The 14,666-nt window shown below is 48.7% G+C and overlaps 1 protein-coding gene across 3 annotated transcripts in view; it reads left to right on the top strand.

Annotated features, from left to right (window-relative positions):
• Nucleotides 1–14,666, top strand: part of Gli2 (GLI family zinc finger 2) — a 232,660-nt gene that overhangs the window by 154,925 nt on the left and 63,069 nt on the right. Inside the window, exon 1 of one of the 3 annotated variants that reach the window (XM_048368934.1) lies at nucleotides 5,132–5,138. The exons of the other annotated variants lie outside the window; for them this stretch is intronic. The gene's annotated coding sequence lies outside the window, so the exon portion shown is untranslated. Of the gene's footprint in view, nucleotides 1–5,131; nucleotides 5,139–14,666 lie in introns of those variants that run through there. 3 annotated transcript variants of the gene reach the window in all.

Raw genomic sequence — 14,666 nt, 5'->3', positions numbered from 1 at the left:
GTATCCCCTATTAGGAGTAATTTATAAATTAAAGCCATTTGATTTGATTTTATTTGGTTCACACTCTGAGATTGGAAGTCCAAGATCAGTTGCTACATCTGCTCTGATGCTAATAAGGGCCTGTGCAGCTCCATGCATGGCAGACAGAAGAAAGGCAAGTGGATGTACAGAGAAAAAGAGGCAGGACAAAGAGACTTGCTGCTTAGTAACAGCCACTCCCATGCAACCCATTTTCACATGAGGGCTGGGATCTTATGGTCCGAGTACCTCCCCAGGCCATGCTAACTCTCAATGCCATTCATTGGAAATTCAATTGCAACATGAGTTTTGGACTACCGCCAAATATAGAAGCATGCTTTTTCTTATTATTTGTGATAGACTTGTTGCAATATTCTTTATTTATATACACTGGAGTTTGAACTTAGGGTCATCGGTTTGCTAGTCTGGTTGCTCTACTATTTGAGCCGTGCCTCCAAGTCTGGCCTTTATTTATTTATTTAAAAACTTTTTGTTTTCTTGCTTTTTTATTTTGGAGATGAAGGCTAGTGAACTTTTCTTTCAGGCTGTCTTCCAGCCATGATACTCCTGATTCCAGCCTCCTAAATAGCTAGGATTATAATTATAAACCACCTACCCCCATCTACAATATCCTTTTAAGATCTGACTCTAAACTTAATCTGACCACATCCCCATTAATAAACTTTTCAGGTTGCCTAGAGTTGTTTGATATTAAACTGTGATCATAAACCTACTTCTCACCTCTTTGATTTTTAAAAAAAATTTTTTGCCAGTCCTGGGGACTTAACTCCGGGCCTGACTACTGTCCCTGGCTTCTTTTTGCTCAAGGCTAGCACTCTACCACTTGAGCCACAGCACCACTTCTGGCCTTTTCTATATATGCAGTGCTGAGGAATCGAACCCAGGGCTTCACATATACGAGGAAAGCACTCTACCCCTAGGCCATATCCCCCAGCCTCACCTCTTTGATTTTTTAACACTGGAATAGATTAAAAAATGAGATTACTGGAAAAAGGTATTTTGTTGTTCAGATGTCTCTTTTTGTAGTGCTGAGGATGGAACTCACACCTCATAGGTAGTAGACAAACCCTCTACCTCTGAATGACAACCCCAGCCTAAAGGGTATGATGCTTGAAATATATTTCCCAATGGATTTCAAGCAGGGTGCTTTGCAATATTCTTTTCATCATGGATATGCTCATTCACAAAACAGTGGTAGAAATGGGTATTATTTAATTTTAGATCTAGATACCCTTTCCCCTTGGATAAAGAAAAGAGAGTCTGCTTAAAGGAGCATTAGGTGTTATGGAGGGTCTAATTAGACTCCATGATGGAGCCAGCTCCTAATAGCCAGTTCTATACCTCTCTTCCAAATTCCGTGCTTGATTGCCTTTTGGCAATCAAGAAGCCAGTTACAATGAGCACATTTACACTGTGGGCATGAGCAGCTGCTACAAGCCAAGGCTTACCTTTTATACCTTCCTACAAGAGCTAGTTATAATGTTCATCAGCCACCCTACACCCATTTAACAACCAACTCTGGAGACCTGCCAGGTCACAACCTATTAGTAAAGCCCAGAGTTCAGTTTGGAAAGTAGAGGTGGAGCTACTAGTACTGGGCCTCTGGACTCTGCAACACTCCTGTCCCAATGAAGGAGGACGCTTTCCTTCCAGACTTGCATATTCCAGAAAGACTTGGAGAATATGATCCTGAGCTCAATTCCTGAGAGTACAACTTGAGAAAGAAATAGGAAGTGACGGCTGGAAACTTGGGGTGCTCATGGGGTTACTGGGAGGCATTCCTTCCTTGTTGGAACTGATGGCTGGGGTAAAAACTCCAGCTGGTGCTGTGAAACTGGGCTTTGACATTAGCCAGAGCCAACCTGGAGTCTGCAGTGCCCTCCCCTTCGCCCCTCCACAGCGATGGGGGGCTGTGATAGGATGCTGATGCTATACACCTCCAAATCCTGGCATCTGGTTCCTATTGCAGTCATCAGGGGCTGGAGTTCACCCTCAGCCATCTATTGCGGGCATGCATTTCAAAGGAAATGCTTAATTGCTCTCAGAGCTGGACTTGTTTTTTCATTTTCCAAGAAGAAATGAGTTCTGTTGCCTTGATGGATGGGGGAGGACAGGTGAAGCTTGTGAGTGTTTTGGAAGTTCCAGGCGTTGTTCATTTCAATACTAGATGTGTAGGAAGTAGTTCCGCCTAAGGTGAAGAGAAGAATGACTTAAGACATGAGTGGTGGTGGAGTAATCATTGTGGGAAGTTCTCCATAGAAGAATCTGGGAGCAGAAAACCAGGAAGAAGTAATTTAGGTTAAAAAAAGAAGAGCCAGCCCCTTCATCCATAAATGCCCTGGTGATCCTTCCCTTTGGAGTCCTTACGCAGGCCTGGGGTTTAAGGAGGGGCAATGGCCCCATTCAGCTCTGTTCCCAAGATTCTCTGCCATAGGACCCTGGGCTCTGCCACAACTTGAAAAGACACTGAGCGTAGACACCGGAGGAAAACCAAACAGGCCCTGAGAGTCAGGCTTCATGCTTGTCAGTCCTTTATTTCATGTCACATATATTCATTTTGGAACTGGATATCATACAGGATATAGCAGAGTATCTGACAGTCCTTGAGCTGTGTGAAGACATGCACATCAAACACCGATTGTTGGGCAGGGCTGACCAAGGGATCGTGGACCTTCCATAGCCCTCAGACTCTCTCTGCTTCTGCTGCAGCTCTGCCTCTTTTCTCACTTAACCTTATAACTTCTCCTCCCTGCTCCTGGATCCAGAAGAGCCTATGGGGAGGACTGGTAGATGTTTCAGATGTGAAAGCATGACAGGAGATTGCACACGGGCCAGAGATCTCAAGCTCAGTGGGCCAGAGACTGGAGAGTGGTGAGGTTGCAAAGGGAATGTGGGTGGTATGAGGGCAGTATAAGGTGACAGATGTGGAGTTTGATGCAGGGTGTGGAGGAGTTGTCATCTTGGCACCTCAGTCCCAGGTATGTGTTATCCATCAGGCATAAATCAGTAAGCCAGGAGGGAAAGAGGAAGCTCTGTCTATCTTGAGTTCTGGGACATCCTAGGACATTCCAGAAAGTATGCATTCAGGGTATAGCTAGCATTGTTGTTACATACAGGAAGCTTTTGTTTAATTCATTTGTGGAGTTAAAAGCTATTCATTCATCGAATCCTCATTCCTTGAGCACTAACCCTCACGTGCTGCGTGGCAGTCCTGGACCATTCTGGCCCTGGACCATCCTGCCATCCTGACACTCAGTCCAAATATGAATTCCTGAGTGGGGACGGACAAGATCTTACTGCCAAGAGTCTATTTGTCCTCACTCTCCACATAAGCTTGGGGTCTATGGTTCTGGCCTCTCATAATCAGTTGGCAAATGCTACAGCAACCTGGTAGCTCTCGGGTGCAAGATAGGGGTTCATGGGAACCTGTACACTGGAACCCCCTGGGAATTTTTATTTGTGCCAGTCCTGGAGCTTGAACTCAGGGTCTAGGTGCTGTCCCTGAGCTTTTAAGCTCAAGGATAGTACTTTAGCCACAGCTCAACCTGTGGATAGTCAGCAGCAATAGTCTCATGGACTTTCCTGCCCAGGCTGGCTTTGAACCTTCTTCTCAGATCTCAGCCTCCTGAGTAGCTAGTATTACATGCATGAGCCACCTGCATCCAGCTCCTCTGGGAACTTTTGTCCTGGAGCACCTAGCTGGCTGGGTATTGGTATTTGTTGGTTCTTTTGTTTTTTGCCAGTCCTGGAGCTTGAACTCAGGGCCTGAGCACTCTCCCTGGCTTTGTTTTGCTCAAGGCTAGTACTCTACCACTTAAGCCACAGTGCCACTTCCGGCTTTTTCTATATATGTGGTGCTGAGGAATCGAACCCAGGGCTTCATGTATATGAGGAGAGCACTTTACCACTAGGCCATATTCCCAGCCCTGGGTATTGTTGGTATTTGTTAATTGCCCAGTGTCCTAATGAGCTTCCAGGGCCTTTGATCCACTAAAGTTGAAGAACAGAGGAAGCAGGGAAGGGCAATGACCACCCCTCTTGGCAGGGATTGTGAAGGGAGGTTGCCGCCTGGGCAGGGAGGTGGGAAGGACAGAGAGCTCTGAGCTGCAGGCTTCCCTCAGCCATTAAAGTTTATCGTTGCTAGGGCAGTGATTGAAAAAGGCTTTTTGCGGGACTGAAATGTGAGCAATGAAACTTGCCAGCAGATACTGACACAGGGTACTTATCTCATAAAAATATCCTTCGTGTCAAAAGGTTTCAGTAAATGTGCCTGCAAGTATTAGCAGTCATTTCTGCCAGCCCCAGGCTCCCCAGGGGCCTGCAGTGAGGGGTTGTAAAAGGGGTCTCTTAGTTCCTGCAAAGGAGGGAGGGAGGAAAGGAGATGGAAGGGGAAGCCAAAACCTAGCCGGCTGCTAGTAGAGAAAGTGCTTGGATCCTCAGTACTGAACCCTAACACTTCAAAGTGGGGGGTGGTCAGTGCTTTGTGCATCCTTTGTGTGCCAGTTTGCAGGATGAGAAGACTATATACCTGTCCACAACTAGCCAGGGCCCTGTGTTACCTTTGTGAGATTTCAGCAATGTTTCTAAGGAAGGAAGTCACACAGAGAAAGTAATGGATACTCAGAAAGGCTGTGATCATGGCAGCTAAGTAGAAGAGCAAAGATTAGGAAGCTTCTCTTCGAGAATATGGATAGTGTGGGATGCATTCTCTGTTCAGGAATTAGGAAGCTGGCAGAAACTGAGGCTGACCTGCGCAGGGCTTGGCCCTCTACTTTGTGGACACTCCAGCATCTGGATGGGGACACAGTTTAGTCCTAGGGAAAGTTTCCACATCTGGAGGGGTTTGAGCAGTAGCACAGGCTCTCAAGGCAGGTCTCAGCTTCTTTTGCCTCCTTTGATTCTGTGCAGGACCCAGTGTAGCCCAACACACAGAAGCTGATTACAAAGCAGGTGTTGTCAGCCCAGGGGTTGACTTGACCTGGGCAGCACAGGCACCTGCAAGGGTTCAAGTGTCTACCCAGTGGTCAGTACACTAGTTTGTCCTTCTTAGCCTGATGCTGGGCTCTGCGCCCCTGCTTAGCCCCCTTGTGGCTGGACAAGTCCATCCTGTTCAGAGGAGGCCGGGATCTCTCTCTAAGAAGTTGCACTGGGCTGACCTGGGCAGTCACTTGTGCTCCAGGGCCTAGTCTCAGGCAGCAAAGTGAGAACTGGGTGAAGTATTCAAAAAGAAGTTGGGCTTAAATATGAATAGGACCTTGGAGTTCTTCCTTCAGGAGAGGAGGAGGAGGGTGTGGGCTTCGGATCCCCCCTGTACAGTGGCTTCCCTCTTCCTGCCTACATTAGCATGTGGGATTCACTCAGATCACTGGGTACCACTCACTCAGTGGTACCCAGTGCTGGGTGCAGGCCAAGGGTCAGCTCCTCCTGCACTGGACACTATGCTGCAGAGTAAGTGCTCAGAATTCGGTTCAGCTAGGTAGGCTCAGGGGTGTGACCTCAATCTCAGAAGACCACATGATCCAGAAGAGCCATAACTGGCTCTGGGCAGAAGCCTTTGCCCGGGCTTTACCCACCAGGCTATGCAATTGTGCCATCATCAAGAGACCCACTATTACCTAGACTGTCCCAGATCACAGCCTCCCACCTGAGCTTTCCTTCTAGCCCTCACCTCCTGTCTACCTCTAGTCTTTGGACTTGGCCTCCCCATGTTCCATGGCATCCTAAACCCAGCTGTTGGGCCTCTTTTTTGGGGGGGGGATCGGTAGGTGCTTGAACTCAGGGTCTGGGCTCTGAGCTCTACCACTTTGAGACATAATGCCACTTCTGGTTTTCTGATTGGAGGTAAGACTCTCACAGACTTTCCTGGCTTCAAACCATGATCCTCATCCTGAGATCCTGAGTAGCTAGGATTATAGGCGTGAGCCACTGGCACCTAGCGCTCTCTCTCTCTCTCTCTCTCTCTCTCTCTCTCTCTCTCTCTCTCTCTCTCTCTCTCTTTCTCCTCTTCTGATCCTGGTCCTGGCCCAGGCCCTTTGTCCATCATCCCTAGGGCTCCACGGTAAAGTCAGCACCTCAGACTCCCTCCAGGCCTCCAGCACCATCTGCACACCCTGCCTTACACACTGCCCCACCCTGTTGCTTGCTCCCTTGTATCAACTCCTCGAAATCTCTTTTTCCCACCGCCCCCCTCCCCCCTCTCCCCGCAGTCAGGGTCATCCAATCTGAGCCACACCCTCTCCTCCTCTGCTGCCTTGCTGTCCATTCTGTGACCAGGCCGGCGCTGTCAGCTTCCACATGACTCTGGCTGCTTCTCAGAGCACCTCTGCATGTGCCTATCCAGCCTGGCAGTCACCTGTTGCCTAGGTGTCTCCTGGCTGGCCTGAGAGGAGACTCAGGCCAGAATGCTTTCCTCTGCACATACAGAGCCCTGACTGGGGGAGGTCCTGTGGGAGGTTGCTAAATGCAGAGGTGATCTCCTGGACCCACAGATGGAGCTGGACAGGGGAAAAGAGCCTCCACTGAGAGCCCGATGGCCCCAGGGACCCTGGGTGGCAATAGCCTTCCCTCCCAGGGCTGACTTATTCATAACCTTGGGGGGACACTGTCCTGTGCTTGACTTCTCTAGAAGCAAGAGTATGAATATCAGCAGTTGGAGAATCACAGACAAAGGTTCAAATCCCTTCTGGAAAATTACTCACTGTGTGATCCTGGGCAAGGTTAAAATTCCGAGCCTCGGTTTGCCGTCTGTAAAATGGGAATAGTAAGAGTATTGCCCCTCCCCCAAGCCCACCCCTGCCACAGAGTCAATGAGCAGGGAAAATCAACAGACTGTGTATGCCTAGAAGTGTGCCAGCAGAAAGACACAAAGCAGTGCCTGCCACTTATGACATGGACAAGCGTGATGTGACTGTGACAAGACACATGTGGCAGGTATCAACTTCATGGGATGTTTGTCCATCTTCTTTTGTGGTATCATGTTCACATGAGGCTGAGTAACCTCAGCCATGGTACCTTGGTGGTAGTGAAATGGCCAGTGGAGGAACACTCGTGCGGAAGGTTGCCTGTCACCCCCTGATGAAGGCACTATGTGGTGATAGTGTCCGAGCAGGGGTACTCGAGACTATCTAGAGCACACATCAACTACATAGATGTCAGCCTCATTTATAGACATTTGGGTGGTACAGGAGAGCAGGAGTGTACCTTCCTTCTAGCTGGTGGCTGTGGGCCTGCTTCCTAAGCTGTCTGTCAGAGCACTCAGATCAGAGCATTTGGTCTGCTCTATGGGTTCTTCACCATGGCCCCCTCTAAATGCTCAGAAAGAGAAAAGAAGCCCGGGCTTTGGGGGGGAGGCACAGAGGTAAGAGGGGCCTGCCATTCATCTAGGAAGGGAAGAGGGTACCTTGATGCCTTCCTAGACAGGTAGGCTGTACCATCCTGACCTGGCACTGCTTGGGACCCCCTAGGCCACAAAGGGCATTGGTTCTGAGGCTGTGGTTTGGGGAAGCCAATGTTATGGGAATAGCTGAGCCTTTGATTGCTATCAGTCTGGAGGCAGAGTCAGGGTGGGTAGATTGGTTTGTGAGTCTTTCTTTACCCAGAAAAGAAGGAGGACTGAGCCATACAGGACCACTGTCAGGCCATGACTGTGGGCAGACTGAGGAGCAAACACTGGAGGGCAAAGGCACTGTGTCAGGGCCATATTACCTACCTCCTCATCAAGGAACATGCCTCCCTGATCTCTCAGGTACTTAGGAGCCTGTTTACCTATCTTATACCAAAGAGCTTGTCCCTTCAGAGGGTACCATGAAGGAAAGAGCATGTCATGTTTGAGGAACTTGGAGAAAGGAGACAGGTTCATAGGCTGGGAGCTGAGGCTCAGAGGCTTACAAATACAAACATCCAGTTATGAACCTTGATTATAGATTGCATACAGCATCTCACCCATAAATCTGTCTTACAGATGCTCATCAGCCATCAGCTGTTCCACAGCCCTGGTACTAAAGATTTTGAAAGCCGTTGTATGTGTTTACTAAGCAGCCCTTGACCAGTAGGAGCTCCTGCTTCTGGGTAGAGGACCTTTGTGGGCTTCTAAGCCCACATCTAGCTTGCCCCACACGTTTAAAAAGCACAATCTTGGTGCTTTTTTGTTTGTTTTTTTTGTCCTGGTCCTGGAGCTTGAACTCAGGGTCTAGCTGCTGTCCCTGAGCTATTTTGTTCAAGGCTAGCTCTCCACTATTTGAGCCACAGGTCCACTTCTGGCTTTTTTTGGGTGCTTAATTGCAGATCGGAGACTTTTCTGCCCAGGTTGGCGTCAAACTGTGATCCACAAAACTCAGCTTCCTGAGCAGCTAGGTTTACAGTTGTGAGCACCAGTGCCCAGCCAGTCCTGTTTTCATCTGGCCTCTTCAGTTCTACCATGCTGATTTCTCCTTGTCACTGTCTTGTCCCAAGCTTCACCTCCCTGGGACATTTGGTCCACCCTGCAGTGAGGTCTTCCTGGGCCCATTCTTCAAGCAGTTTTGGGGTCTCCTTGTGGCTAGCAAGTCTGAGATAAGGGTGATAGTAGGGTCCTCTGACACTCCGTTCTTGGGCTGGGCATTTTCAGGACTTCTCATCCTACTTTAATTTATGCAAATGAGGAAGGACTGGTGGCAGGAGTCACAGACATCCATCACCCCATTTCCCAGTACCAGTCATTCGTCAGTAGGGCCTTAAAGATAATACACTTTTTGTTTAAGGCAATTACTTAATCTTGACAAACTCCTGTGTTAAGCAGAGCTATTAGCAGGGCCTATCATTAATCAGAGCAAAACCAGGTGGGTGCTTTGTCTGCAGTGCAATCGTTCTTGGGGACCTAGGGTGGGCCCTTTGCCATCCTCAGCACCCTAATTACACAAGCAGCATGCTAACAACAAGCATCCCACGCAGGTTGTGGGGGCTCTCAGCCACAGGCAGGGAAAGGGCCCATTTTTAATGCCAGTCAGAATGTTCTCCAAGCCAGGCAGAATGATCCATAGGGGTTATTAGCAGGTACCAGGAACACAGCTGGGGAAAACAGATAACTCCCCTCCCAAGGGCCCCTCCTGGACTTGCCTCCAAGTTTATGGGATACCTAGGCAGTGTACAGGAGCTCTGTACGGAGCACCCTTTATGTCTGGCCTGTTACACTTGGTTTTGGGAAGGCCAAAGTAGAAATACCCCAGCTAAGACTGTTTCCTGGATATTGTCAGCTCCACACAGAATCCTGGGGTCACAGAATTTTCATCATCCATCACACACCCGTGGCCCTTAGCACAGAAATGGTCAGCCTAAGCCACTTCAAGGGAGCTGGGTCCCTGAAGAATTGAGAGAGTGGTGCCAAGACAGGGGTCTGGGCCTTATATTCTAGTTTCATGGCCATGAGCTTTCTGATCTTTCTTGTGAGAAATATGTCTAGAATCTCTATAAATAGGTGCAGCCTGCCTATGATGATGCTTAGCCATATGACTCACCAGGGCAAGTTTCTGAGCGTTACTGTGCCTGTTTCCTCTTCTGTTAATTGGGAATGATAATAATAACACTTTCCTTCAAGACCAGGAGGGTGAAAAGAGGAGGGCATGGAGAGGCTGGCAGATGAGCAGTGTTCACGTGTGCTGTACAGACCTGTGTCAGTGTCCCAGGAGGGGACAGCTGACCATGTGTTCCATATGATCCACGACTCCTAGATCATAAATTAATTCACACTGATACTCAGCTGCTATTGGCAACACATACCTGTCTGTTCTCTAGGAGTGACAGGACTTGCTTGCTCATTTAGTCACTCATCCATTCGTTCGTTGGCACATGTTCCTCACCTCCATGCCAGTCACTGCTCCTCTTGGCTTTGGGGACATGTTGGAAGAAGCATTCTTGGCCTGGTGTGAGAGTGGAGACAGAAGAAAGGACTAGAAAGCTGCATAGAAGAAGGAACACGTGACTTGGATATGCTGAGTGATCCTGGGGCTCTTCTTGGGTTTGTGAAAAGCACCCCTGCTTTCTCCAGCCCTAAAACACACCACATGGGGGAGTTTCCACCAAGATTTTAAGTTTGTTTATTTGAAAGGAAGTAGACTCCGTCTGCTTTTAATTCACACACTGAGCTCATCAAAATACTGTTTTGCAAGAGGTTTTTGATGTCCAGGAAGCCTTTGGAGTCATGCCCCACACCCCTGCCTCCCCAGTCTTATTCTAGGAAGCAAGATTCTGGGCGCAGTGCTGGCTGGTGGGTTGGGCCATAAAGCTTTATTTTCTGCATCTTAGTTTCTCTTCCAGAATAATAGGAGTGGGCCTTCCCCAGGGATTTGTGGACCAGTCCACAGTCTTGCTGGTGGAGGTCCATTGACCCTGCTGAAGGGAGCCACTGTTTCTGTTAGCAGTGGTGGGAGCTGGTGATCTGGAACATGGGGAGGTGTCACAAAATGGCATGTGCTAGAAGCTTTGCTCAATTAATGGGGTCCATAATAACATGGATGTTGGGGGGGTCAGCCTTCAGAAAGTGATACATGGGGTGGCTGATGTTTCTTTGCAGCCTCTCTCATGACCCTCTTCATGGCTTTGCTTTCTGGAGACCCTCTTATTCATCAGAAAGTCTCAGAAGTCTACACACCCACTGCCTTATTAAGAACACCCCAAGCTTACTGGGAAGACTATGAGCAACCATCCAGAGCAGGATGGAAGGAGGCTCTGCTGGCCATCTCTACTCAGACACTGTCAAAGGTGTGCAAGGGTTGGATAAAGGGCAACAGCTGGACCAGCTAAACCTCCAGGAGCCCTGGGAAACCTAGTCAGTTAAGTGAATGGAAGGAAGAAAGGAAGGAAGAGAAGAAATACGAACCATTTGTTAGGTAATTAAATGATCAAGTAGAAGCTAGTAAGTAGAAAGTCAGAGGTGAAGAAGGACTGAGGTTTGGGGAGAATTCTCATCATCCTGTCTGTTCTCACCATCCTGTCTTAAGTGTGGATAGGATTTTGATTAAGCTGTACTAGAGCTCCATGAACTGCACAAAGCCAAGTGTGGTGACTAGTTAGCTCTCCCTATTTGATGTGCAAACTATGTGCTGCGTAGGACTGTTGAACACTTGAAGCGTGCTTTACCCTTTCCTCTGTAGCATTATTCACCTGCCCATCAAACAGGCTTGATTGTACCCAACAGTTTCTTTTTGCTCTATGATCCTCTACCCTTATATGCCACTTGCTTACTAAGATGGCTGGGTAGCCTGTGCCATTCCCTATGATGGCAGTGACCTCCTGGGATTCCTGTGGAGCCCTTCTGTCTCCCACCCCTGCTGAAAAGGAAGAAGCCTAGCAGAGCAGGAAGAGGAGACAGCCACACTGGCACTCGCACGGCCTTCCTGTATGCCTAACACTTCTCAGTCTCCATCTGAAGCGGGTCCAGTTGCTACCTTCCCTTTGCATATAAGGAAACTGAGGCCCAGGAAGATTCAGTGAGGCAGCAGCAGAGCCACACTGCCTGTGGCACCAACTTCAGTTCTACTTATCATTACCCAGTCCCTGGCCAGTCCCCAGTCTGCTCCTGTTTGTAGCCTGTTGTCTTAGGATGGTTACTGAAGGGACAAGATTCCACAACTGCTGGGGCTCTTCAGTGAGGGCCACATGGCTCTCAGCCAGCTTCTCCCAAGAAATTTGCTGGAGCACACTTGAATGTGCACTCTTCTCTTTTCTTTCTTTCTTTCTCTCTCTCTCTCTCTCTCTCTCTCTCTCTCTCTCTCTCTCTCTCTCTCTCTCTCTCTCTCTCTCTCTCTCTCTCTTTTGTTATTGTTGTGCTGTTCTTGGGGCTTGGACTCTGGGCCTGGGTACTGTCTCTGAATTTTTGTGCTCCAGGCTATTACTCTACCACTCAAGCCACAGTTCCACTTCTAGTTTTTTCTTTGGTAGTTAGTTGGAGATAAGAGTCTTGCTGGCTTTACTGCCCTGGCTGGCTTCAAACCATGATCCTCAGATCTCAGCCTCCTGAGTAGCCCTAGCCAGCAGTACCTGGCTGAGTGTGCACTTTTCTATGCATCTGTCTCCCCAATCTTGATCCCTGAGACAGCCCAGGCCCAGGACGCTGCTCATTCAGTGAGTGTGCCGGCTCTGGCAGGTTGGAATTTTCTATTTCAGCAGGTACTGCATTAATAATGCCTCCACCAGAATGGGCAAGTGCAGAGCCCTGCCAGACTGCACAGGGACAGATCCTACTGCCCAACAGCTGGGGCCTCCAGACACAGCTGTGGTGTTGGAATTTCCTCATTCTCATTCTCCTCTCCTCTCCCTACCTCCTCAGTGAGACAGACACACTTTTTAATTGCATGCTGTGAATGGCCATTCAGGATATTATTATTCTTATTAGATACTTCCTGTAGGGGTGTGGCTGGGCACTAGGAGTAGCCCCTAGAAGTTGATTATTGGGACTAAATACCATTTGCATACAAGTCTGAAAGATGAGTTTGCCAAGCCCTGGGAATTGAGACTTTCTTGGACTCTTGACCCTTTTCAGAGCCTTCTTGGCTCTGAGACATGAGCCAGTGGCCTGTTGTCATTGGAGAACACTCATTCATCTGAGCCATGGACAAAGATTGTGCAAGCCAGAGGTAGAGGTCTCCTGTGACCTCCCAGTCCTGGAACACATCTCCATCTTTGCAGCATGAAACACATGGACTCTTGATGCCTTTGGAACTGCATCTGTGTGGCACACACATCCCTGCAGCTGCTGCAGGGTCCCCAGGAAATAGGACCCTCTCCTTCCATAGCTGCCTCTAGCCTGTCCTGTTGAATTTTGGCAGCTAGCACTATGCCTGTAGGTGCCATGTGAGAAATGATTTCCCCTTTACTGAACCTGTAGACCCAGCAGTACTTGGATATAGTACTCAGATATACTACACAGTAGTACTTATATGTAAAAAGATTATGTATGTAAAGAGATCCAAGTGTGGATCTTGGTCCAGCAGCAGCAGCATCCCTAAGTCAGGCTAGAAATGCTCAGGGCCCATAAAAGAGGAAGTCATGTTTGGACTTAGCAGTGGAATTTTAACCAAGCCTACAGGTGATGTGCAGGCCTGAGAAGCTTTGTTATTAGTATTCCTTACATGGAAGAACCTTAGTACACCTCTTGTGATATACATTATATTACTTAATCCAGGTGTTCCAACCTTAATGTTCCTGCTTTGCTCCAGGACTAACACTTCCCAGGGCATGATTGAGCTTCCTAGGCTTGCTGTCCAGAGGCTTACAAATGAGCCCGAGAAACCTAGCACCCTTCCCCTTGAGTTAGCAACCCTTCATAGCCCAGCTTTAGAACAGCTTCTTCCGGGGAGCCCTCCTGGTTTCTCCAGGCCCCATGGAAATCTGCTTTCCCCAACTCAGGCCATTCTGTGTCACATGGACCCACCTGGCACCAACTCCAGCTTTAGCAGCTAACCAACAGAGAGACGCCCCTGGTGTACGCCCTGAAAACACAGTCTAGACCTCTTATTCTTAGCAGTCTTGGTAAGGGTCCCGAGGGCAGGCACGGGGTCTCCAGGGTCTTCTTTCTTACATGAATTTCATGTGTTCATACATGGAAATAGGCAACAGGCTGAGGCTGTGACTTCCCTTCTCTGGACTTACGTGAGGCAGAGACTGAGAGCCCCACCCTAGAGGAGCAGCCTCCTGTGGAGTCCAGAGAAGGCTGTGCAGCTGGACTGGGGGACACCCACAGCCTGTGCAGGTCAAAGTATAATACACTACCTTGAAGTCTAAGACTGGAATAGAGAGCAGCAGTCTCTTTCTCCCTCCCTCTGCTCTTCCCTGGAAGTGTCCCTGGATGTGAACGTTCCACATCCTCTTCTTCCTGTGGCTTCTGCTGGCTGTGGACTTCTCCACGAGCCTGTAGAAGACAGCTGTAACCGGATCAGGAGAGTGAAAATCTTGCTTGTAAACAAAAGTCACAGTGATGGCCACCATGACCCACAGTCCAGGGACTTATAAATTCACCTTCCCGGCTCAGTCTATGTTGGCCAGCCCAGCCCAGCCCAGAATGAAGAAGCCATACTTGGAGTAGCTAGACTGAGCCTCGGGTTATTGGCCATCTAGGAGTTGGCAGAGGATGAACTGCCATCTGTGGAAACCCCTCCAGCAAACTGCAGTCACTTCCACTGCCTTCCCTGTGTCACATGGCAGACCAGGGACAGAGTTTGCATGAAGTGAAAACTGACATGAGTGCCCTTTGAGTTACTCTCCATTGCATCTTAGCATCTTTTACATGGAGGACTGAGGGAAGTTTTGTTTTTTTTAACCATAGCCCTAGAGTTCTCATGTACATCATCGCAGAGGTCTACAGCCCCTAGATCAGGGAATCTAACTACCTCTTGTTAAGTTCCTACTATGTGGAGAAGACAAATACTCTTCACAGCAGTGGGGTGGATGACCTTCTTGTCTTACAGGAAGAAATCAAAGCTAGCAATTGGCACATCTGAGGTTTGATCCTAGGCTTGTCTGGATTCACTGCTCACATCCTTTCTGCTTCTATCCCAAGCTCTTTTGACACGGGGGAGGGTAAGCTAGTTTGCCATAGGACTGTCATTTGACTGAACTGCCAAGAACTCGCGAGAGATATCATGTCTAGTTTACAA

The sequence above is a fragment of the Perognathus longimembris genome, chromosome 20 (assembly GCF_023159225.1).
Source record: "Perognathus longimembris pacificus isolate PPM17 chromosome 20, ASM2315922v1, whole genome shotgun sequence".
Classification (NCBI taxonomy): domain Eukaryota; kingdom Metazoa; phylum Chordata; class Mammalia; order Rodentia; family Heteromyidae; genus Perognathus; species Perognathus longimembris.
Note: the sequence above shows the minus strand (reverse complement) of the source record. Positions and strands in the feature narration are given on the sequence as shown.